Source organism: Pan troglodytes, chromosome 11, assembly GCF_028858775.2.
Source record: "Pan troglodytes isolate AG18354 chromosome 11, NHGRI_mPanTro3-v2.0_pri, whole genome shotgun sequence".
NCBI classification, from domain to species: Eukaryota; Metazoa; Chordata; class Mammalia; order Primates; family Hominidae; genus Pan; species Pan troglodytes.
Genome location: NC_072409.2, coordinates 52,455,559 through 52,478,372, shown reverse-complemented (window position 1 = coordinate 52,478,372; position 22,814 = coordinate 52,455,559). Strand labels below are relative to the sequence as shown.

The following is a 22,814-nucleotide window of genomic DNA, read 5'->3' as shown; positions in this document are numbered from 1 at the left end:
ATACAAAGTACACACTCAGACCACAATAAAAATTAAAGTAGAAATAAATAGCAGGAAGAACTGAAAAATTTTTCAAATATTTGAAGACTTAACAAAACATCTAAATGCATCCCAAAAGAAGACTAAAGAGTAACTAAAATATTTAGAATTAAAAGAAAATGGAATCACAACTTATTAAAATATATGAGATACAGTAGAATTAGTACCTAAATTTATAGCATTAAATGCATATTATTATGAAAAAGGAAATAAAATCAATAACCTAAGCTTCTGCCTTAAGAAACTAGAAAAAGAAAATCCAAAGTAAGTAGCAAGGGAAAAAATATATAAAGTATAGCAGATATCAGTAAAATAGAAAACAGGAAAACAACAGAGAAAATCAATGAAACAGCTGTTTCTTTGAAAAGATCCATAAACTTGCTAACATTTAGACAAACTAATAAAGAAAAAAAGAGAGAATGCACAACTTAGAAATATTGGAAGTGAAAGAGGGGTATGTGTTATGACTCCTGATTTTGTGGACATTAAAAGGATAATATATTTACTATATTAAAACTCTATACTCACAAGTTGAATAACCTATATAAAATGGACAAATACCTTGAAAGACACAATATGCCAATACTCACAAAAGAAAAAATAAATAACATGAGTACTCTTATATCTATAAAAGGAATTGAATAAATAGTTAATAACTCGCCCCCCCCCCAATGGTTCCAGGCCCGAATGTCTTTAGTGGTGAGTTCTATCAGGCATTTAAAGGAGAAATTATACCAATTTTCCACGGACTTTTCAAGAAAATGGAATTAGAGAGAACACTTCCTAATTCATTCTATGAGGTAAATATTACCCTCTTGCCAAATCCAATAGGCATAACATGAAATAAAATCAATATATCAATATCTCTCATGAACAAAGATTCAATAATCCTTCACAAAATACTAGACAATTGAATCTAACTATGTATTTATTCTAGGTAAGACTGTATGCAAGACTGATTCAATATTAGAAAATTATCTGCAGAATTTCCTAAATCAACAGGTTAAGGAAGAAAAATCATGTGACTGTATCAACCGATGTAGAAAAAGCTTATGGCAAAATCTATCACCCATCTATAATTTGAGAAACTCTCAGAAAACTAGGAATTGAGGTGAATTTTCTTAACTTGAAAAAGAACATCTACAAAAACCCTAGAACTATCATACTTAATGATGAGAAATGGGATGCTTTTTCCCAAAAACCAGGAGCAAGAAGAATTTTGTTTTTTGTTTTTTTTCTTTCACCGCTTGCAAAATGAAACCACCACTTTGGAAGACAGATGGGCAATTTCTTATGCCCATAGTTGCTATACTACATGTAAAAAAAGTCTTAAATATAATATAGCAATTGTGGTTTTTTTGTTTGTTTTGAGATGGAATCTTGCTCTGTCACCCAGGCTGGAGTGCAGTGGTGCAATAGAAGGATACTGCAACCTCCACCTCCTGGGTTCAAACAATTCTCCTGCCTCAGCCTCCAGAGTAGCTGGGACTACAGGCACCTACCACCACGCTCGGCTATTTTTTTTTTTTTTTTTTTTTTTTTGTATTTTACTAGAGGCAGTATAACCTGCTGATTTGGGAAATTTTACCATGTGGCCCAGGCTGGTGTCCAACTCCTGAGCTCAGGCAATGCGATCGCATCGGCCTCCCAAAGTGCTAGGATTACAGGCGTGAGCCATCGTGCCTGGCTGCAAATGTGTTTTTAGGTGTTTATCCACCTTATTTGAAAACTATGTCCACACCAAAACTGGCACATGAATATATATATAACAGTTTGTTTATAATTCCCGAAACTGGAAGAAACCAAGAGGTCTCATAATTGATGAATGGAAAAAAAACAACAAAAAACACTGTGATACATCATATAAGGGAATATTACTTCCTAAAAAAGTAAATGATCTGGCAAAAGATTCAGTGAGGAGGTTTAATAGGTGAAGCACATGGGCATTATTTGGACCAGTCAAAGTATTCTGTATGATACCACAACTGTGGAAACATGAGAGTATGCATTTGCGTTTGATTTTTTTGTTTTGTTTTTTGAGATGGAGTCTGCTCTGTCGCCCAGGCTGGAGTGCGGTGGCACGATCTCGGCTCACTGCAAGCTCTGCAACCCGGGTTCACGCCATTCTCCCGCCTCAGCCTCCCGAGTAGCTGGGACTACAGGTGCCTGCCACCACGCCCGGCTAATTTTGTTTTTGTATTTTTAGTAGAGACGGGGTTTCACCATGTAGCCAGGATGATCTCCATCTCCTGACCTCGTGATCTGCCCGCCTCGGCCTCCCAAAGTGCTGGGATTAGAGGCGTGAGCCACTGCACCCGGCCTGCATTTGTTAAAAAACAAAGAATCTCACAGCACAAAGAGTGTCACTTAATATATGCAAATTTTAAAACAACAACAACAACAACAACAAAGTAGGTGTTCTGGGGATCCTGGGATGGAATGCAGAATGTGATAAAAAATCTAAAGTACTACAAATGTATAAAGCCACTTCGCTCTAGGGAGTGGGAAAAACGTGCTGACATAAGCATCTTAGAAAATGGATGGGCCTTCTGTGGTGGCTCACACCTGTAATCCCAGCACTTTAGGAGGTCAAGGTGGGCGGATCACCTGAGGCTGGGAGTTTGAGACTAGCCTGGCAAAAATGGTGAAACCCCGTCTCTACTAAAAAGACAAAAATTAGCTGGGCATGATGGCAGGTGCCTGTAATCCCAGCTATGCAGGAGGCTGAGGCGGGAGAATCGCTTGAACCTGGGAGGTAGAGGTTGCAGTGAGCCGAGATCATGCCACTGCACTCCAGCCTCAGCCTGGGCAAGAAGAGCAAAACTCCATCTCAAAAAAAAAAAAGAAAAGAAAAAGAAAGAAACAAAATGCATGAAGACTGAAAGGAAGAGAAACTGCAAACAACTCATGTGATCTGGTTGGTATAGCTGTTTCCTACAGGAAATGGGATAACGATTCTGATATTGATAGAGAATAAATGTATATTGGAACTAGACAGTTAAGCAAATGGATGACAAATGACAGGAGCCTAGTTTCTCACTATTAAAGTGGTAGGTTACATGTAAGCAAAGGGAGAAGGCCAGAATGATCATGTGATAAAAGAATTGAGTCGTAGACATCAGTATGAACTAACACTTATACACATTACATTTAGAAATATTTATAGTTATGTCTATACACAGCTTTGTATACACACATTTATTTATTTGCTCTGTAAGCTAAGACAGTCTAGAACCAATGATATCCCAGCAGAAATGAGCACATCTAACACTCAAGTCTTCAATTCTTGGGTTTTTGTTCATGACCCGGGATCCAGGAGTTGGGCCCTGGGGCTGGGCATTGTGTAGCCTCCGGGGTGGTGCTGAGCATCCATTCCCACTCTCCTGCAGCTGAGGACCCATCCCTTGACTTGGGCCACCTGGAGGCAAGAACATGGTCACCCACTTTAATCACATGGTCCCTATCGCATAATCAGAGGGCGCTGTGGGTTTTAACTCTTCAAGCTTGATGTGTAAATAATTCGACATAAATATGATATAGTGACTAGAAGTCTTTTATTTATTTATTTTGAGAGAGAGAGTCTCTGTTGCCCAGGCTTGGAGTGCAGCGGCACAAACAATCAAACAATAACCAAAATCCAGAAGACTGAAAAAGTCAAATGCTGTCAAGGATGTGGAGCAACAGGACCTCTCATTCCTTGTTTGTGGCACAATCAGTTTACTGTACCCACGAACTCCCGGGTGCAAGTGATCCTCCCACAATCAATCTCCCAAGTAGCTGGGGCCACAGACATGCACCACCATGCCTGGCTGATTGGTTTTATTTTTACAGAGATGAATGTTCTCTGTGTTGTCTAAGCTGGTCTCAAACTCCTGGGATCAAGCGATCCTCCTATCTCGGTCTCCCAAAGTGCTGTAAGTACAGGCATGAGGTCCTGCACCCAGCCTGGAAGTCTTTATAGATAAGTTCAATTTAACTGTTTCTCCATCTGCTCTACTCAGCCAAGTTTCCCTCTCAGTCCAAGGGAGAGAACTGCAGCTCAGTCCCATCCAGGATGGCTGCAGATTACCCAGCGCCACCGCCATACTCCAGATGCTGCTCAACGAGGAAGGGATCCTGAGGCCTGGCAGCTGGCGCTCTCAGCAACCTTGAAGCCCTCTAAACGGGACCCGCCATCCGTGCCTGTCAGAACTGTAGCCACTACCTGCACTTGGCACATAGGCAAATACGGCCAAGCAACCCCAAACTCCCCTCTTCCCCTCTGGGCCCAGGCAGCGCTGAACCTGCCACTCAGCTCCATCCTGGCGACTGCACAGTCCCCAGAGCCTGCAAACCAGCGCTCAGGGCGCGAACCAAGGAAGAGCAGGGCCTAGAGTGGGAGGGCGTGTGCCACTCAGTGACCCTCAGGCCATCGGGCCCAGCCCTGCAGCCTCTACCATGGGCTCTGCTGCAGCTGGCATTTGAAGGTGGCAGCAGCAGTGGCAACCCCAGAACATGTCCGCCCCACCAGCAGGCGAACCCCAGGGTCGGACAACGCCACTGCACCTAAGTCAGGCAGTGGGACCTCAGTTGCAGGAGGGTGGGAACCTGCCGCAAAGCCTCATGGCCGCAGGTGTACAGGGCCCAGTGGTGGCGAGCCTGCACTGCCAGCGCAAGCTGAGGAAGAGCAGAGCCCCGGGTGGAAGGGCGATGTACTCGGCGATGCTCAGTGGTCTGGGCCCAGCTCTGTAGCCTCTACCATGGGCTCAGCTGCAGCTGCCACCTGAACGTGGCAGGTGGCAGCAGAGGCTGCAACCCCGACCCTGCCAGCGCCACCAACAGCGTGGATACTTGGGCCAGAAGCCTCCAGGGCGCCTAAGTCAGTGGTTGGGTCCCTGGCTGCAGGAGGGTGGGAACCGACGCTCAGCGCCACCCCAGAGGCTGCACGATGCCCAGCACCAGGGCCCAGCTCCTGGATCTCAGGTTGAGGAGGGGCCAGGGGCGGCTCTGTCAAGCAGGCCGTGTGGCAGGGAGCCCCCCACGTTCCGCTCCAGGGAGCCCCGCCAGCCCGACAGCACCTCAGTGGCAGGTGCCACCTGCACGCGGTGCTGGGCGAAGCGCAGCCCGGCCGGTTTCCCGCCTCGCCTGTCTCCCCGGTCTGCTGAGTTGCGCATGCTCTGTTGCCTAACGGTTCTGCTCAGCTGCCTAATGGTTTTGCGCAGCGATTTTCTTCCAGGAGAGGCTGGAGTGTCCAAAAGCTTGGCCCGACTGAGATTTCTACTGGTGTCAGGGCGGGTGCGGGGACTGAAGAAGGGCGAGGGCGAGCGGCGGGGACTGGGGAAGGGCGAGCAGCGGGAGGTGCGGGCTCTCTCTAGCAGGTGGCTGCAGCCATGGAGAGGCTCTCTGCCGCCGCTGTCAAGGGCCAGACGGGCCCGGAGCGCCCGAGCCCCTTCAGTCAGCTGGTCTACACCAACAATGGCTCTTACGTGATTCACCATGGGGATCTCAGGAAGATCCACAAAGCTGCCTCCCGGGGCCAAGCCTGGAAGCTGGAGAGGATGATGAAGACGACGACAATGGACCTGAACATAAGAGATGCGAAGAAGAGGTACCAGACCGTGCCTGAGCCGGGGCTGCAGGAGGAGGAGGCGGCTGTGGGAGGATCGCCCCTTCAGAGTGGGGGCTGGGGGTCCTGGGGACAAGGGGAGCAGGTGGAGGAGTGGCGGGCAGCGGGGCAGCTGTCCTGGGCCCCGAGGTCTTGATCTTCTTCCCGGGCAGGCCCCCCAGGCCTTGCATGGGGGGGCCCTGCAGGGCGGAGGGCATAGGCCACCTTAAAATCAACCTCAAACTTTAGTTAGCTGCTTTCTCCTTCACTCCCACTTCCTCTCACAGAGCACTGTGTAGAGAATTTTAAAGTGATTTAACTTACAAAATTAAGTACATACAGGGTTTTACTTTTAATGTACAGGTTTTAAAAGATGTTAGATACATTATGAAATGGTGCATAATGAAATAATTCCCATAATATATTAACTTCTTGGCTAAAATTTTTTTGGATAAAGTCCAGTATCCATTTCAATATCAATGAATGTCTATGTAAATATAATCTTTGCTGAGGGACCTTAGAAGGTAACTTTGAGGTGGGAAGATGGTTTATGTTTTCGAATTTAAGAAGACTCATTTTTCTCAAGATGCAAGTTCTTTATCAGTTTTACATAAACCAAATAAAATCATCAACATTTTAACATTTTTAAAATTACACACTCTGTCTTTTACTATTGTGATGACATTTAAAAATTTTTGTAACGGAGTAGAAAAGTCTTGCTCTTCTAGATTTCAAAATGTGCTATTAATTTGCACAAAATGGGCCACGGCCAGGCACGGTGGATCATGCCTGTAATCCCAGCACTTTGGGAGGCCGAGGTGGGTGGATCACGAGGTCAGGAGATCAAGACCATCCTGGCTAACACGGTCTCTACTAAAAATACAAAAAATTGGCCGGGCATGGTGGCGGGCACCTGTAGTCCCAGCTACTCGGGAGGCTGAGGCAGGAGAATGGTGTGAACCTGGGAGGTGGAGCTTGGAGTGAGCCGAGATCGCACCACTGCACTCCAGCCTGGGTGACAGAGCGAGATTCCCTCTCAAAATAATAAATAAATAAATAAATAAATAAATAAATAAATAAATAAAATTTGAAAAAGGAAAAAAAAAAAGTCCAGGCGTGCTGGCTCATGCCTGTGGTCCCAGCACTTCGGGCGGCCGAGGCAGGTGGATCACCTGAGGTCAGGAGTTCAAGACTAGCCTGGCCAATATGGTGAAACCCCGACTCTACAAAAATACAAAAATTAGCCAGGCACGATGTCGGTAGCCTGTAAGCCCATCTACTCGGGAGGCTGAGGAGCGAGAATCGCTTGAAACTGGGAGGTGGAGGTTGCAGTGAGCTGAGATCCCATCACTGCACTCCAGCCTGGGCGACAGAGTGAGACTGTGTCTCAAAAATAAATACATAAATCACAAATTCTTTGATAACGGCTGAAAAGACAGGTAAATGAATACAACAGAGTAGAAAATCCAGAAACACCCGAATATCTAAGAATTTAGAACTTGATAATGCTCACACTTTATACTAGTAGGGAAAGAATAGTTTCATAAGGGAAATGCCTGCTTTTTGGAGAAAACTAGATTTTTATGCCACAAAGTAAATTTCTGACGGAATATAGATTAATTTTTTTAATATACAAAATGATAAAAGCACCAGAAGAAAACATAAATGCCTATTTACACAGGTACATTTTTATGTTGACAACACCTTTCTAAGAAGCTCAGAAGCAAGCAGTCTGAAGGATAATTAAGCAAAACAAAATTAAATTAAACTGTAATGAGAAAAAATAAAAGGCCGCATACTTGTAAAATATTTACTACACATGTATGTGTGTGTGTGTATACATATTAGATTTAAAAATCGTCCTTTTATAGATAATTCACTTAAATCAACAAAAAACCCTCTAATTTAAAATTGAGCAATTTAAATTAGAGATCTAAATTGCAGGTCTAAAAATAGTACTTTTCTTCTAATTTAAAATTGGAAAAGTATTTTCTTAAGATCTATAAGTGACCTATGCACACAGAAAACAATATTTAGTGTTCCTGGTTACAGAAGGCATTTAAGTTAAAAGAGGAATCAAACACTGCTTTCTATCTACAAAGTTTATGAGGAAAAAGAGCAGTGATATTTACACTGCTGTTTAAAGTTTAAGTTGCAGATAACTTTTCAAATAGACAATTTGGTGGTAAGAACCATATTATTAAGAAGAATCCATATAATGACTTTTATAAATACATTTCAGTGAATTTACAGCATGGGATAATATGTGACCACTGAAGGTAGAAATATGTAGAGAAGTAGGTGACATTTGAAAATGTATTTTGGTGTGTCAAGTGAGGGTAAAGTTCAGTTTGATTATACATACACACAGACTACAGTCTTGTGTTATCTGAAATTGTGTATGAAACATGATAAAATTTGTTATTTGAGGGCATTTGTTTTAATATAAAATGTTTTTCCTTTTTATTTTCCTTGATTTCCACATTGAGCATGTACAATGCTATTAGAAAAAGTTTATTATTAATGAAATAATTTTTGGGAAGAGCAGGAATATAATTTTGCACCAATGAAAACAATTTCTCACTTTCCATATTTTAATTTTTTCTGTGTGGATTAGTATATTCTGTGAACTTTTAGCATCTTCAAAAGACAATCTTTTTACCTGTGCTTGTTGATTTACATATACATCTTATTAGACACATATTTTTATTATATATAGATTTATTACATATATGTCAATAATTATAGATTAATTAGTGTAGTTTTATTATTAAGAAAATAAAATAGAAAATATAAGTGCTTTATTTATAGCAGTTTTTTTAAGGTATTGAACTTCTCAACTGTATTTATCCTTTTAATCAATTTATCACATGTAAGCTGAATGCCTATTATGTAGAAGATACATTAACTCTCAAGATCCTTTCATCCTTAAAAATTTTACATTTACCTGCTCAGCCTTAGCAAAGTGAGAGATTTAAAGTTGGAGTACTAGGACTGAATCTCAATTGAAGATTTTCCTCTCATCTTTAAAACAAAAACACTTCTGAAGTAAGAAACTAGTAAAAGATAACTACCAACCACGATTTTGGAAATTTATAACAGCTTTAAATAGTAATATTAATCATTGGAAATACCTAACTTACATGCATTCTATAAATTTAAATATGAATTTACATGCATTCTATAAATCTAAATATGAAATAAAATGATCCATACCTACTTTAATCCCAAGTTTTCTTTGGCTTGAAGTTTTAAAAATATTAAAGAAGTACTTTGTTTTAACAGTTTGTTTTTATTTCAACTCTCCTTTTGTGTAGCACTCTTAAAAGCTAAAATTTCTTTAAGTGTTAATCCTATGACTAGGACTGCCATCATCCTGTTGTATACACCATATGCCACTTCATGGAAGGCACCGTGAATTGTGTGATGCCTCCTTATTTATGTAACAATAAAAGATTGTTTAAATTTCTGCAGAATATACTTGTAACAAATAATGACTTATAAGTGGCATTTCAATGTCAGAGATGTTAAAATATGAGAAATAGAGTATCTTAGAATTATTAAACTACAGGTTTATCTCTAACCTTTAAAACATACCACAAAGTAGGCATAATTGTACCATTTTACTTAAAATGTTTTCTTTGTTAAGTAGTAGAAATAATTACAATATCTAACAATTACTGAGCTGTTACATGTGCTAGGAATTCTTTGAAAAACGTTGCACACATTCTCATGAGGCATCACAGTGATGTCCTGTGAGATAACTGCTGTATTCATCTTCACTTTATTCATGAGAAAATTGAGGCACAGAAATGTTAAGTGATAGCTAGAAGGTGAAAGACTTTAAAGTAATATTCAAGCCCATGTTGAACTGAATCAAAGGCCAAACTCTTTCTATTCAAATAGGCCACTCTTTCATTAATGTAGTGAGTAATAAGAGTGAATGAATGTTGTACTTTCTTCAGGAGAATATTAAATATTTGTTTTGAAGGCAGAGAAAGAGCATGGTATTTAATGTTGACAATTACATAAATCATTATATGTTTTGAGACAGTGGACTAAAATTTCCTAAAAAGTCTTCTCACTCTCGTAGGACTGCTCTACACTGGGCCTGTGCCAATGGCCACGCAGAAGTAGTAACACTACTGGTAGATAGAAAATGCCAGCTTGACGTCCTTGATGGTGAAAACAGGACACCTCTGATGAAGGTAAATGGTAGCCAGTTCTTTCAGCAGGAGATGGATGTGGTTTAAATACATAGAATAAAGATGAATTTATCTCATTGAAATATAACTAGTTTGTGAAACCTGTGGAATATTTATTTATATTTCCTATAATTTATAATTTACTTCTTGCTTTAATACTAACAGGCTCTGCAATGCCAGAGGGAGGCTTGTGCAAATATTCTCATAGATTCTGATGCTGATCCAAATATTGTAGATGTGTATGGCAACACAGCTGTCCATTATGCTGTTTATAGTGAGAATTTGTCAGTGGTGGCAAAATTGCTGTCCTAAGGTGCAGACATCGAAGTGATGAACAAGGTAGACGTTAACCAATGCTATTTTCAAAATATTTGAAATCCATTTGTTTTAACATTAACATATGTAAATTGTTTTATATTTGGAAGCTCAAACATTCCTGTTTTTCTATGAAAATAGTTTGACAAAACTTAATTGTCTAGGATTTTGCTTTAAACATTAATATTTTTACAAGAACTATTAGTATGGCTTTTCTGTGCATTATGATAAATATTTGAATTTGTTAAAGGTAAAACATTTTCAAATATTCTTTAGCACCCAAGTTTTTGTTTCTTTCCAGTTAGTGTAAAACTACAGGAAATTAAAATTTGCCTGCATAAATTAAGTCAACATGTAAAATTTCAGAGACATGCAGAAATCTGGATTTCTTCTTAAAGGATTGAATCTGGTGTCTCTTGAGCCCATATGACTGTTTGGTATGCTATGAAGACATTCTAGCTTTACATAAAGCATATGTTTCCAGTTTGCTACTGTGCCCACCTAGTTACATCACTTATTCAACTTACCTCTTTTGCCTCTGTAAATATTTCAGTTATCAATTTCTCTCTCATAGTATATTTTGGTAAAGATTTCAAGTTATCAAAGACAGTTTATAGGTGTTTATAATATATAGTTTATATTTTACATTAATTCATTAATAATGGAGTAGTCTTCTAGAATTTAGAATATTTTTTAAATGATTATTTTTCTTCATATAAACCATAAATAATCACCTTCTATTAGAAGGCCTTTAAGCCTTTTTAGATTAATCATGGTTATATTTGAATAGGTTATGCATATTGCAGGAAATATTATATCTTTCTCCGCAGAATTGTCCCTTAAAATTCAAGTGATTTAGTGGCTTCTATTTTGCTAAGCCATATACATGAGTTAGAACTTTCATTAATAAGCCATTTTATTCATGCGTCTGATATTTTGCCAAAAAATAGTATCAATTACAGTAGAAACCAGAATAAAAATGGATTATTGCATTTGAAGAAGTAGATATGCATTAGGATCCTAGGAGTATCATTATAATAGAGAATAAAATTTTATACTGAATTTCTTTCCTTTATTTCTTTTTTTTTTTTTTTTTTTTTGAGACGGAGCCTTGCTCTGTCACCAGGCCAGAGTGCGGTGGTGTGATCTCGGCTCACTGCAATCTTTGCCTCCCTGGTTCAAGCGATTCTCCTGCCTCAGCCTCCTAAGTAGCTGGGATGCAGGCATGTGCCACCATGCCCAGCTAAATTTTTTGTATTTTTAGCAGAGATGGGGTTTCACCATGTTGACCAGGATGGTCTCGATCTCCTGACCTTGTGATCTGTCTGCCTTGGCCTCTCAATGTGCTGGGATTACAGGCATGAACCACCTCACCTGGGCTTTTATACTGAATTTCTAATAGCTGAGATAAAATCCTATTGTCTGGTAATAGGATAAACCCCATGGACCATTTAATAATGAGCAATCAAAGTTTATTTGAAGCCAACCTCTTTTAATTTAGAGCCACTTCCTTATTGACCCATTTAGAGCAGAAGTGCCTGACATTGGCATTTGGAATCTTGGGATCATTGACAGAAGAGAATCAAGTGAGTTTGTATCACCCAGAGGAAACCTCCCTTTTTGGGGGGAAGCTTTCAGAACTGCATCCCTGAAATTCTATTTGTCAAATGTTAATGTTTGCCACAAAAATATACTGTCAATAGGGATTAGGTAAAGTTCAATTCATTTCTTGAATAAAGAACATTTAATTCACAGTTTTATAACATTTCTTGAACATAGATAATGGTGGAATCTGTTGGGGTACAGTGCTTCTGGTAAGGTAATTATTCTTTGGAATATAGTTGAAGAAACACTGTTCTAGAGGTAATAATTTAGATTACTAACTTAGTAAAAAATAAAATATTTACTACTATGTCTTAGGGTTTAAGGATATAGAGGTAAAAGATACAGACCCTGCCCTCAAGAAGCTCTTGGTTTACATGGGAAACAATAAAATCATTACAGTATAATGATTTTTAGAGATAACCAGAGTTGATGTAGTGATGCAGAGGCTGAATGTTTACAAGAGAAGGTGCAGTACATGGGAAAGCACAGAAAAGTGAGAAAGAAGGGATTGCTATTGATTTACTTTCCATTGTTTAAGTTCATAGGATATTATATAAGGTATTCAATTCAGCTGAGAAATATGTAATTTCATGAATTATACATTGTTTTTGCTGTTTTACAGGCTGGCCACACACCACTTTTACTAGCATAAGGAAAAGAAGTGAGCAAATTGTGGAATTTTTACTGACAAAAAATGCAAATGCAAATGCAGTTGATAAGTTTAAATGGTATAGTAGTTTTTTTTATTAAAAGACACTTGAGTAGTGTGCTAGAGTAATAACACTCAAGTCAGAAATATTAAATTAATAACATTTACTTAAAATTATTAGATTATACAGAAAAATACCAACACAAATTATCAGTTAGGAAGAAAAGCAATTATTTGGACTGGTCAACATAAAGAACAGTGTATAGTAGGATTTTCTTCTTTTATTATATTGACTGATTCTTATTTGTAATCTGATGTTTTTTGTTGCATTCTCTTCTATTAGCTAAAGTGGTTCTGTATTAGTTTTAAGAAGTATGAATTTTTAGTTTACTTTATAATTCAATATTGAATTATTAACACCTTTATAGTATTTTTCTAACTTCTGTTTTTCATACACTTTTAAAAATGCAATATTTGCTGGGCATGGTAGCTGTCATCTGTTATCCCAGCACTTTGGGAGACCAAGTGGGTAGATCACCTGAGGCCAGGAGTTTGAGACTAGCCTAGCCAACATGGTAAAAATATAAAAATTAGCCAAGCATGGTGGCACATGCCTGTAGTCCCAGCTACTCACGACAATATAATTCCTAATATTGTTTTAAGTCTTCAGATTGCTCTCACTTGTCTGACTTCTAGCTAATTTTGAAGTACAAAATATTATATCAGACTAAGGAGGAAATAGATAATTCTTCACTTAAAACTTTGCCTATTTTAGGTTAGTGAACAGAACATATTTTCTTGCCCCTCAGTGGACTTTATGTTAGCCAATTCTACTATGCCATATCCCAGTGAGACATGAGTCTTTTCACCCCTTCCTTTTAGCCTTGGTCGTGATTTACAAGGATAAACACTTGAGCACTCAAGATACTTAACATTTGTTAATACATGTAAATGGTTAATTCTACACTGACAGGCACATATTAAATTGGTTCTGTTCCTAATAATGAAGTTATCTCTTTGTTATTTTAGCACAGCCCTCATGCTTGCCATATGCCGTGGATCATCAGAGATAGTTGGCATGGTTCTTCAGCAAAATGTTGACATCTGTGCTGAAGATACGTGTGGAATGATTGCAACGTTATGCTGTTGCTTGTGGATTTAATCTGTAAGTGTTTACATTTAAAGACTAGGTGAGATTTTATAGTTTTTTACAGGTAGTTTTTGAATGACAGTGAGTTAGTTCACTTCATCAGCCAGAAACCAGGCAAAAAGCTATACTAGTTAGAAGGAGTAATGGCTCCAGGATTCTTTATTTTAGGGCTTTAGGGATGCTAATGTTGTCTACTTGATTTGAAGTATAACCCCTATGCATGGGATAAACATAATGTCACAATTTTGGTTTTTCTAATTAGTTATTTGTGTCTCAAAATGTCCACTTTAAGCAGAAAACCTGACAGTGTCCCCTGGGGACTGTCTTCCATACCTTCATTCTTGAATCTTTTAAAAGAATCTGAACCTAAGTCCAAGGAAGACATTCCTTTTGTACAAGTCAGAAGGATTGAGGGGGGGTGGGAAATGGCCATTCTCTTTATTTTGTTGTTTCCATTGATTCTGTTGCTGCATCATTGCCATTGAAACTGCTTCTGCAGTCTGGTAATGATTGACCTTTGTGACCAGGATGCCCTTACTAACGCAGATCTCTCAGTCTTCATGGTGTAGACTTCGAAGTTATTACATGTTTTTAAAGTTCACGTACATATTCTCAGCCATTGTTTCCAAAGTACCAGCACCCCACTCTGGCAGCTAGAACTTTTAGCTTTAGCCACACACATAGTGAGCAAATTGACCCTTCTTCTCACACTCAAAACCTGACGTGAAACCCACATCTTAGCCTGGATATGGCCTAGACCTTCATGATAAGTTATCCTTTGAGTGGCTTTTTTCTATTTTCTCTAGCCAATATTAGTTGTGGTAGTTTGAAACTGTAACTCAGGTTGAAATAATGTTACAGGAAGAAATTAGAGATCCATTTTGTCTTTGTTACCAGATCTATATCCCTGGCCCTTTATATCCTGTGTAGCACCATTTTGTAGGTAGTGGAAGGTCTCACCTTATTCTGTAAAATCCCATGTCATCTTTCCCAAGTTGTAGTGGGTTCCAACTTGTGGTTGTCCCTTCAAGTGATTCTTTTTTCCTAAAAGTAAAAATCTCCCATGCTACTTACATCTCTACCTCGAGTTTTTAAAATATTTTCAAATGCTGCATCACCATGAAGCCATTCAATAGACTTCACTAAATCTCAAGTAAGTTGGTCAGATTTAACAGAGCTAAGCCTCATCCATCACTGATCAGTCTTCATGTATAAAAGTAAGGATTTGTGCTGGCTTCAGTGGTACATATAGTAAAATTGAAACAACGTTGAGAAGATCAGCATGGTCCCTGCACAAGGATGACATAGAAATCTGTAAAGTGTTGCATATTTCTTGCAGTCCCCAAAAGGACATTTTACTCCTTTCTAACTAGCTCCAAGGAAATGGTGTGAGTCAAAGCAAAATGGGTGACACCCAGTATTGCAATTGTGATTTTCATACAAAAAATATTTATGTAAGGTGATCTATGAAATGAGATGTGGTAACACATAGGATCTTGTGTGCAATATTTTGTTAGTAGGGATCTCAGAAATGAGAAAATACCAACTTGCATCTTCTTTGTGGAACTTACAAAAAATAAAGGTAGCGTTTTGTCTTCCACAGCAGCTGGAAATGAACATAGTGACTAAGCATCATTCTAACAAAGATTTGTTGGTTCAGAGTTTAAGGAGGTAGATAAAGAGTAGCAGTAGTCCAAGCCAGATGCTGACATCTATTATTTTCTGCCCTTGGTGTGGCTGATGAGCTCAGTAATAGAGTATAATTAGGTTATCTGATTTAATGATTTAATATATTTATAAATAAATTTCATTACAAAATATAAAATAGCTTAGATGCTCTGAATTACAAGCCACAAAGAATAGAACATCTAATATCCAAAAGTAGGAATTAATAACAGAAAATTGCAATATTTGAATATTATAACCTATGAAGAAACACATTTGTTTTTTTTTTTTGTAATTTAATTTTTGTAAAGACATGGTCTCCCTATGTTGTCCACGCTGGTCTTGAACTTCTGGACTCAAGCAATCCTCCTGTCTCAGCATCCCAAATTGCTTGCATCACAAGCATGAGCCACTGCACCAGGCCAATATATTGGGTTTTATTGGGAATTTTAAAATAGTTTCAGCAATAAGGTTCAAGAACAAATTATTTTTTTGCTTCACTTTTTATTTTAAGAATTTTAAAAATGTTATCTTGTTAAATCTTTATAATAGCATACTGAAATAAGGCCCTAAAATCCTCATTGTTAGAAGACATTGAGTCTAAGGAAGCAACTTGTTCAAGAAAAAATACCTGCTGGTAGCCATGCTAGGATTTATTCTGAGTTAAGGACATTTTCCATATGTCAAGCTACCTCTAGTTAATTTACTGAGTAACACTGCCCTCACTTCATGAGTGTTTTATCTTTCTTCTTCTTTAATTAGAAGTTTAATAAGTTCATAGAGCTTACAAACTTAAAGTCTATGGAAAAAGTAATGTTCTGATGTTAGCTCTAATATTGTCTGAAATACTCTAAGAACTTAATAAATTTGGTAAATGTTTTTTATATCAATGTTAAAATAGTAATTTTATTTATTTCATTTTTATACATAGCATTGATCAACAACTTTTGGAATATAAACAAAAGATATCTAAAAATTCTCAAAATAGCAATCCAGGTAAGACCTCTGATAGTAAACTACACTTGGTGGTGCTACCATGAGATTATAGGAGTGTTGATCACAAAAGAACTATTAAAAAAGCAATGTGTAAGTAGCATGTGTTTACATATATACCTATATGTAAGTGTTTTTATATATACATAGCTTTGATTTAATTTTTTAGTTTATAATTCAGAATTAAGAATTTAGTTGGGCAACCCGCTCGGGTCCCCTTCCACACTGTGGAAGCTTTGTTCTTTTGCTCTTTGCAATAAATCTTGCTAGTAAAAAAAAAAAAAAAAAAAAAAAAAGAATTTAGTTTTAGGTGGTTTATAATCTCAAAAATATTATCTGAAAAAATATTTGTTTAATTGTGGTCCCTAATATCCTATATAAAACTTTTGTATAAATGAGTAAAACAATTTTAAGTTTATATATTGTATGTTTCCTCAACTGTCATAACAATTTATGCTTGTTATAAAATGTATAATCCTTGGTGTGATTGATGAGCTCAGTAATAGGGGTTTATCAGCTTATCCAATTTAATGAATTAATAAATTTATAAATAAACTTTATTACAAATTATAAACTAGCTTAGATGCCTTGGATTACAAGCCATAAATAATAGAACATCTAATAATGAAAAGTAGGAATTAATAACAGAAAACTGCAACATTTGAATATTATAACCTATAAAGGAACACAGTTAAACAAACTGTTAAATAAACAAGTATTTGTTTGTTTATTAAACATAAACAAACATATAAAATGATTATTTGTTAAATAAAAAATAAATTATTTGTTTGTTTCTTTATTGTAGAGACATGGTCTCCTTATGTTGCCCAGGCTGGTCTCGAACTTCTGTGCTTTATTTAATTTTTACAATAAATGATTTGCATTTAGAGAATTAGAATTAATTACAGTTGAGTCTTGAGCAAGATGAGAGTTAGGGTGCTGATCCCCTCATGCAGCTGAAAATCTGCTTTATATGAAAATCTGTTTCTTTTGACTCCTCCAAAACTCTACTAATTTTCTACTGTTGACCTGGAGCCTGAAAAAAGGTGAAAGCATAAGCAGTCAATTAACCCATAGTTTCTATTTTACATGTACTATATATTGTATTCTTAGAATAAAGTGAGCTGGAGAAAAGAAGCTGTTATAAAGAGGAAGAAATATATTCACTATTTATTAGATGGAAGTGAATTATTATACATAAAGGACTTCATTCTCATTGCCTTCACATTGAGTAGGCTGATAAGGAGGAGGCAGAGGAGAGATTTGTCTTGGTATCTTGCAGTGGCAAAGGAAAAGAAAAATCTGTCTATTAGTGGGCTTCTAGAGTGAAAACCCTTATTCAAAGATCAACTGTGTGGCATAGTGACTTGTGTCACTAAAAAAGTAACTATCTTTAGAATTTGGAACTCAATAATACTTTTCTTGCACCATAAATGAATGTCAATAAGAATTAACATAACTTAGCGAGGGTGCATCAGTACCAATAGGAGATTATTTTTCAAAGATACCTACTGAGTGCAGAAGTCAGAAAAGCATTTCTTTGTTGAGAAGCACAGGTTATGTTACATAGTCTTGTACCAACAAGGTCTCACTATTATCAACTTCATTCCCTCTAAGTTGAAACCAAATAAGATATATTTACTTCATTAGAACAAGATGTGTTGTTCTATCTGCTGGATAATTAGTGTGTTAATAGTAATTTTGGTACAACAAGTTACTCTGTTCCTACTAGCCAAAATAGTATCATTATAAATATTCAACTAGCTCAACTCTAGGCTCAACAAATTATAATAAAAGTGGAAAAAATTTTCACAATAACAAAAGTGCTACTGTGATACATAAATGTGAAACAATACATTGTACAATATGAACTGTATAAGCACATCTTTAATTTATTACATATGTATCAAAGGACTTCTATAAGTTAGATTTTGCAAGTTGCAGGAGACCAAGATGGAATACACATAGTCTGGGTCTTTAAGGTGCTCATAATACAATAGAGCTGTCTCTATTGAATTTCTGAATTTTTCCAACAGAATTTCCTAACAATGTTTTTTATTTGTTTATCCACTTGTCCACTTAACAAATAACTGTCAGGTATCTTTAAGGTACTAAGCATCTTTCTTGTTATTATCATTGTCATTTTTTATTATTTACTACTTTATTAAGGTACTAAGCATTTTTCTTGTTATTATCATCTTTTTTATTATTTACTACTTTATTTAGTGCTTACTCTGTGCCAGAACCCCTTTGGGAGCTTATAATTATCACTTATTATGTCATTATCATATTCAGTCTGTGTCAGACATTTTATATCCAACGTGAAGAATTTAAGCTTTAAAAAGTTTGGTAGTGTCCAGGAGCGGTGGCTCACTCCTGTAATCCTAGCACTTTGGAAGGCCAAGGCAGGCGGATTGCTTGAGCTCAGGAGTTTGGGACCACCCTGACTAACATGGTGAAATCCCATCTCTACTAAATACAAAAAATTAGCTGGGCCTGGGTGGCATGCATATGTAATCCCAGCTACATGGGAGGCTGAGGTAGGAGAATTTCATGAACCCAGGAGGCGGAGGTTGCAGTGATCTGCTGAGATCATGCCACTGCACTCTAGCCTGGGCGACAGTGCGAGGCTCTTGTCTCAAAAAAAAAAAAAAAAAAAAAAAAAGGAGAAAACAAAAGTTTGGTAGTGTTTAAGGAAAGCAAGCTGAATGAGTAGAAGTTTTCCAAGTAAAGAGTCAGAAGGATAATATTTAGCAGAAGGAAAATTTAACCAGACTTTGTGTTTGGCAGAAGGAACATCTGAAGGAACACCTGACGAGGCTGCACCCTGGGCGTAAAGAACACCTGACATGGCTGAAAGCTTGGTGGAAAGAACACCTGACGAATAGGATACAGCGAATTCCTCTTCAAAGATTTTAGCCTGTAAAAATCCTTTAAAATTCAAGAGGGGGAAGATTAAGTACAATGAGTTCTGAGTTCCTCATCAAAGAGCAAACATGTCAGTATGTTCAGCTTCTCTGTTCTTTGTTCTCCGTTTTAAAGTTTAACTTCCTCGTACGTTATGCCTCCTTGCCCCTAGTTTCATTAAACAACCCCCTTCTAGCTTCTAACACCTGTTTTGTCTTTAGTCATTCTTAGTCACCTGCTCTGTCCTCAGTCATCCTTAGACACCTGCTCTGTAACTGTCTTTCCCGCTGAAAGTACTCACCCTGGCACTCCAGCTCATACTCCTGCTCTCTTTGAAATAGCCCATCTGAATTAGCTAAGAGTGTGCAGTCCAACCCTATCCAATAGGGAAAAGACACAACAGTAGGGACTAGCTGTATTAGGAATAAGAACACTTTCCCCTCCCTTGTTCAGTATGATCTTGCCATTGCTCCATCTGCAAGATCACTCTTTCATAGAAGTAAATTTGCCTTGCTGTAAAAACTTGTTGCTGGAGTGCTGACTGTTCTTTGTTTCACTGAAAATTTATTTTCCACAAATTTGGGGGCCCACCCAGCATTCCCATTCTCCTCTGGGGGAGGGTCCAGTCCTCTCCTGTGAGGAGGCGCACCCCGCTGCCTCGTTGCAGTGGCCATAAAGGTAAGGAATCAAGACTCAGCTGGTGCGATTAATAAACCTGGGCTCTCAGCAACGTGGAAAGAAACAGGCCAGCATCTTTGGGGAAAGGATCTTCACATACCGTGGCGACCAGGTAACTGTGCACAGACCGAGGTAAGAAATGTCGCACGGGTGACAAAGTATTTCCTTGGTGGTCAGGATATTCTGGAGGTTGAAAGTGTGTGTGAATGATCACAAGCACTACTGCTTGTGGTGCTGTTTGTGTGGATGATACTAAGCATTATTGCTGTGAGGAGTGAGTGGGTCCTATCTGCGGTTTTTTATTTGAATAAAAAACCTTTGAAGAGGAATTCAGTGTATCCTCATAGGGCTCAGGGCAGATCCTGCTGTGGGGTTTATACCATGATGCCAATGCTAAGAGGGACCTAAAATTCCTGGGAGGGAAGCAACCAGAGTGGATGAAGCCAAAGAAGCGTGCAAGGAGCCTCCAGCAGGTGGCGTTAAAGGATAGGGAAGAAATCTCTAGCATGTGGGATTGAGCCTAACCAGGACCTAACATGGGAAAAGCCCCAAGTAAGACAGGGCGCAAAAAAGAAGAGGATAGAAACAAAGACATGCCCCCTGATAGTCCCCTGGGTCTCATGTTAAAATATTGGAAGCATAATGAGAGGACTAAACATAAGAAAAAGCATTAGAGGATAAAATATTGCTGTTTCATTTGGACCCAAGGTCCCATTTTCAAACCCTCAATCTTCTGGCCAAAGTTTGGGTTGAATGAGGATGTAATGTGTCAACTTCTAATTCAATATGTTAATGATAAAAATCTGGTTTCTCAAGAACTAGATTATGCTCTTTGTTGGAGACAGGGACCTGTCTTTATTCCCTTAAAGACAACTAGGGAAGAACCCGATCCAACATCTCAAATTGAAAAGTCAGATGAGCTGACTCCCACACCTAAAGCCAGCACATGGGATTCCCTATACCATTTTGCCCTGCTCAGTGCCTCTGACCCTTCCCCTCGGGCAGCTGTTGCCACCCCAGATCCCACCCCAGATCCTTCTCCTGCTCAAGCTGTTCCTCCTCCTTACATCTAATTCTTGGGAGTTATCATCCCATGAGCCTGTCCCCTGTCAACCTAAATACCTCTCCCTAAAGGGACTCCAGCATGAGGTACAGCAATGTAAAAAGGACATTCAGAACTTCCCTTTTCTCTCCACACATAAGGAGTCAGCCCCAACTCTCTTCCCCTTAAAAGACATGCCACAAGGAGGAGGAGCCATTGTATTTGTGAATGCTCTCTTGACCAGTTCAGAAGCCTGAAGTTTGAAAAAGGAAATTAAGCCATTGTTAGATGACCCTTATGAGGTGGCAAATCAGGTTGATCAATTCTTGGGACCTCATTTATACACTTGGGTCGAGTTTATGTCCATCTTAGGCATCCTCTTTTCGGAGGAGGAAAGAAGAATGATCTGATCTGTAGGGCTGCTATGGCAATTTGGGAATATGAACACCCTCCTTGTCAAAACGTTCCTACCAAGGACCAAAAATTCCCTGCCCAAGATCCCCAGTGGGATAATAAAAACACAGCTCACCAAGAAAACATGCAAGACATAAGGGAAATGATAATGAAAGAAACTAGGGAATCAGTACTCCAAACTCAAAATCTCTCTAAAGCATTTGATATACAACAGGAGAGAGATGAGTGGACTATGAAATTCCTAGACAGACTAAAGGAGCAAATGAGACAATATGCAGGCCTAAATTTGGAAAATCCCCTGGGACAGGGAATGTTAAAGCTCCATTTTGTCACTAAAAGTTGTCCAGATATTTCCTTTTATTTTTTTGAGATGGAGTCTCTCTCTGTCACCCAGGCTGGAGTGCAATGGTGCGATCTTGATTCACTGCAAGCTCTATCTCCCGGGTTTGCTCCATTCTCCTGCCTTAGCCTCCCGAGTAGCTGGAACTACAGACGCCCACCACCACGCCCAGCAATTTTTTTGTATTTTTAGTAGAGACGGGGTTTCTCCGTGTTAACCAGGATGGTCTCAATCTCCTGACCTCCTGATCCACCCACCTCGGCCTCTCAAAGTCCTGGGATTACAGGCATGAGCCACTGTGCCTGGCCAACATTGTCCAGATATTTCAAAAAAGTTACAAAAATTAGAAGATTGGGAAAACTGACCTCAAGTGAACTTCTCAGAGAGACTCAAAAAGTATCTGTAAAGAGAGACGAAGAAAAGCAAAAACAAAAGACAAAACTTATGTTATTCACCTTCCTACAGATCGCTCCAAATCCATGTACCCCTAAACAGAGCTTCCAGTGGGCCAGAAACTATAAAAGTTCCTAACCCTCCTTTAAAGGACCCAAGCCTCCATTGGGAGGATCAAGGCTCTCGTCTACCAGGCCATCTAAATAGTATGGGGGAGTAAAATCAAAGAATCCCAGAACTGAGAGTGGAGAAGGGCAAGGTAGGCACTACAAATGTGGAAGAACAGGCCACTTCAAGAGAGAATGTCCCAAATTAGAAAAGGAAAAAGAAGCCCTTCCACTCATGGCTTTTGTGGAAGAATAATGGGGTCAGGGGTTCTGTCTCTTTTATCTTGAGTCCCACCAGGAGCCCTTGATAAGTCTAGAAGTGGGACCTAAGCATGAGTTTATAACCTTTTAGTCAATTCAGGAGTGGCTCGATCCTCTGTTTGTTTTCCCCCCATCTAATATTGCCTACTCTTCAGAGGAACCTTTGGTTTGTGGGGTAAAGGGAGAAGGATTTAAAGCAAAAATTTTAGAAAACACAGCAGTCAGATACCAGGCTCAATCAGCTCATATTCAGTTTTTGTTAATCCCTAAAGCAGGGACTAATTTACTAGGGAGAGATTTAATGTTGAAGTTAGGCATAGGCCTGCAGCTCAGCCCAAGAGGATTCCTCACTTCATTAAAGCTACTCACCACTGCAGATGAAAAATATATTAATCCTAATGTCTGATCCAAAGAAGGAAACCGAGGGAAACTCTGAGTCCCTCCAAGCACATCAAGCTAAAAATCCC

At 38.7% G+C, this 22,814-nt stretch overlaps 1 non-coding gene and 1 pseudogene across 1 annotated transcript; both read left to right on the top strand.

Annotated features, from left to right (window-relative positions):
- The first annotated feature begins 5,315 nt into the window (after window positions 1-5,315).
- On the top strand, window positions 5,316-19,193 carry LOC100613147 (putative ankyrin repeat domain-containing protein 30B-like; annotated as a pseudogene).
- Window positions 14,775-14,881, top strand: LOC112207761 (U6 spliceosomal RNA). Its single transcript, XR_002942195.2, has one exon. It is a non-coding gene; the product is annotated as a U6 spliceosomal RNA (small nuclear RNA).
- Window positions 19,194-22,814: the final 3,621 nt, after the last annotated feature.